This window comes from Lathyrus oleraceus, chromosome 7, assembly GCF_024323335.1.
Source record: "Lathyrus oleraceus cultivar Zhongwan6 chromosome 7, CAAS_Psat_ZW6_1.0, whole genome shotgun sequence".
NCBI classification, from domain to species: Eukaryota; Viridiplantae; Streptophyta; class Magnoliopsida; order Fabales; family Fabaceae; genus Lathyrus; species Lathyrus oleraceus.
Genome location: NC_066585.1, coordinates 516,619,826 through 516,623,070, shown reverse-complemented (window position 1 = coordinate 516,623,070; position 3,245 = coordinate 516,619,826). Strand labels below are relative to the sequence as shown.

The following is a 3,245-nucleotide window of genomic DNA, read 5'->3' as shown; positions in this document are numbered from 1 at the left end:
ATCCATTTTGGACACTCCATGTGAAAGTTATGCCACTTTGATTATGGGTCTTTTTGGAAATTGAATGGACCATAACTTGTCAACCCTACATGGGAATTTCAAGTTCTTGGACTTTTTGGAAAGGTGAGAGCACGATCTACAACTTTCATGTTGAACAAATTTTCATTTGAAGCTTTTTTGGACACGTAATTTTATGGTGAAAAACTTTCCATTTTTGGAAACTTCCATTACAAGTCACTTTCTATTTTTGGCAATTTTTGTCTGACTTTATTTTCTTCATTCTTGAGCTTTGACATGTCAAATAACACTTGTTCCAACATGAATGAAGCGTATCCAACTCTCTCCCACCTCCAAATCCATAAAATCAAGCACAGTTGACTTTTTCAACTAATAGATAAATTTGGCAATGCACTGATCAACCTAAGCCCCAAATCTCTGATGAAATAGCTCAATGGTGAAACCCTAGCCTCCATAAGCTCAATACAATCATGAAATGATCCCCATATCCATCATAGACCCCATCTCCTGCACAAACCCTGATTGGCCCAATGCAACTGATTAGGGTTGACCAGTGGTCAAAACCCTAATCTCAAGGTAGCTGATCAAACACTTGCACCTCTTGGATGATATCAAGACCACGATGATGATGATGTATCATTGCAAACCAGATGTAGATCAATCCCTCTGAGAACCATGAAACCCTAATTCATAGCCCAATCCTCAGATGGCCAATGATCAGTCAATAAAAACCCTAGGCTTGCATCTCCACCTCTTATCTTCTGACCAAGACTTAGGAGGATGATTGGCACAATGTAACCACATGATATGCAATATGCAATGCCTAATGACCTAAAAATGATATGCAATATATTAAACTAGTCCCAAAAGAGGAGGGCAAATTTTGAGGTGTTACAGCATGTTATAGTTAGTCAAAAATCTTGATTAAAATTCTATGTACAAATTCTAAGGGAACATGCCATTGTAAGGTAAAAATGACAAAATGACCCCTAAGGGATAAAATGGTCATTTCAAAATTTAATTAATTCCTAATAATCAATCCTAATGAAAAATTCAATCAGCTAATTTCTAAAATTTTAATCTAATCTAATTACCCTAAAGACTAAACAAATTCTAATATTTCTACGAAACCTATTAATATCTAATAATTCTAATTGAATTCTAATTATTCTAAATTCCTAAAAGATTATCCAATCAATCAAAATTTCTAATAAAATCTTGAAAACCTAAAAGAAATTTTAAAAAAGGACTTAGGGCCAGTTTGTTTTAGCTTTTAAAAAATAGATTTTTTCTTTGTATTTTTGAAAATGGATTCTACAAAAATATTTTTTAAAATATTATATGTTTTTCTAAATTTGTTTTTTATAAATTAAAAGATTGAATTGTTCATTCTATAACATAAATATACATTATTGAAGATCAAAACATAGTCAAAATCACAATTTTTTGAAAAAATTGTATCTTAAAAATGATTTTTATGAAAAACTATTTGAAATAGCTTCAAAATTAAATGATTTTTTGAAAATTTGATTTTCAAAAAAAGTTTCGATAAAATGATGAAATATCTAAAATAATATTTTAAAAATAACTATTCAAACCAAATTTTCATTTGAAGTTTTTATGAAAAGTTTCTTTGTAAATTTTTTTTACACTAAAATATATAACACTATAAAAATCATTTTTAAAAAAATCCAAAACAAACGGGCCCATAATTATCTAAAATTTGATCTAAATTTAATTGGATTCTAATGTTTCTTAATCACACATTAATCCCTAAATACTTTAATCAAACCCTAATCAACCTAAAAACTTCCTCTAACTCCAAATTAATCTAATCTAGCAAAAAGGGTTTAAAAGAAAGGAATTGGACCCATAATGGGGTGTAGGCCCGGGAAGGGAGGTGGGGATAGGAAATTAGTTTGGGCCTTAAATAAACTTGGACTTACGGCTTCGAATGGACGGATCCTTGCTTCTTTAAGCTTCTTCTTCATGTATCCTTCTTCAATTTCGTTTTCTTCTTCTGTTTCTGTTCTTGCGTTTTCCTTGGTGATTATTGAAGCGATGTTCTGAGAATGGTTCTGTTTGCAGGATTCTGTTGAGGTGATGATGAGGGAGCTCAATTGAGAGTTTGGTTGGGTTTTCGACAGTGATGATTTGAGGCTCTTGTTGTAGTTAGTCATAACTAATATTAATTGAAGGCTTATGAATACTACTTCTTAGATGTTAGTGAGTTAGACATATTGGAACTGCTAGTAATTGGAACCCTGTTATGAATGTCGGCACCGTTATTTTGTGGCTGAAGGCTAGTTATCGATTAGAGAACTTTACTGTTAGGTTCAATTTCTGTTATGCCAATTAGCTACTTTTAGGTGAATTGGTTAGGGTGGTTAAAATCTGTTTTGGATTAGTTAGGCAGTTCTGAAAAAAAGTTAACATTGAGATTAATTGTGTACTGGCGTGCAATGTCGAACTTGGTGTTAAGCCTGCTTGTGCCAGCATCTTGCCTAGAATTATTATCATATGAAATTTCTACATTGGAGTTTAGGAAGAGTACCCATCATTTGATTTCCGTCAGTGATTAATTTTGATTTGCAAATGTTGTTATCCAAAACCAAATTTTTTCTCGAAAGTTTCAGGATTGCTGTATTTGTTTGATGATATGGTTATGATATGTATGATCATGCATTGATTTTGTTTTGCTTGTGACATTTGCTTATAACAACATGTATGTGAATGATCTTGTAGGGTGGATTGCACACATGAAGATGGGTTGAAGGATGGAATTGGAAGGTGGTTTGGATTCATGGGATCTATTGAAGATGGGACTGTTTTGGAATTGGAGTCATTTGGGGAGAAATAATTTGGATGTAATTATGACTTGTTGCATGTAGAATTGGATTTGTATTTGAATGTAATAGGAATGATTGTGTATGATATGTTGTAATTGAAATGTGAATAATGGTTAAATGTAACTTGGAACCCCAAATGGTTTAAATGGGAATTAGATGTGATTTTTGTAATCGAAGATTGTATGAAGTTTTTTGTATGAAAGGATGGAATCTTGATACTGAAAGTGCAATGGTTTATAATTGAGTTGAAATGGTTTCTATATGGGATTGGAAATTGGATGGTTTAAATTGATATGGATATGGTTATGATTGGAATTTCGGACTTGGAAATGTGATGCTTCAAATTTGAATTGTAATGATGTTTGAAATGAGATGTTT

The 3,245-nt window shown here is 32.0% G+C and overlaps 1 long non-coding RNA gene across 1 annotated transcript; it reads left to right on the top strand.

The window, feature by feature from the left end:
* Positions 1 to 1,991: 1,991 nt before the first annotated feature.
* LOC127103054 (uncharacterized) lies at positions 1,992 to 3,038 on the top strand. Its single transcript, XR_007794752.1, has 2 exons — positions 1,992 to 2,240; positions 2,764 to 3,038. It is a non-coding gene; the product is annotated as an uncharacterized LOC127103054 (long non-coding RNA).
* The last annotated feature ends 207 nt before the right edge of the window (positions 3,039 to 3,245 follow it).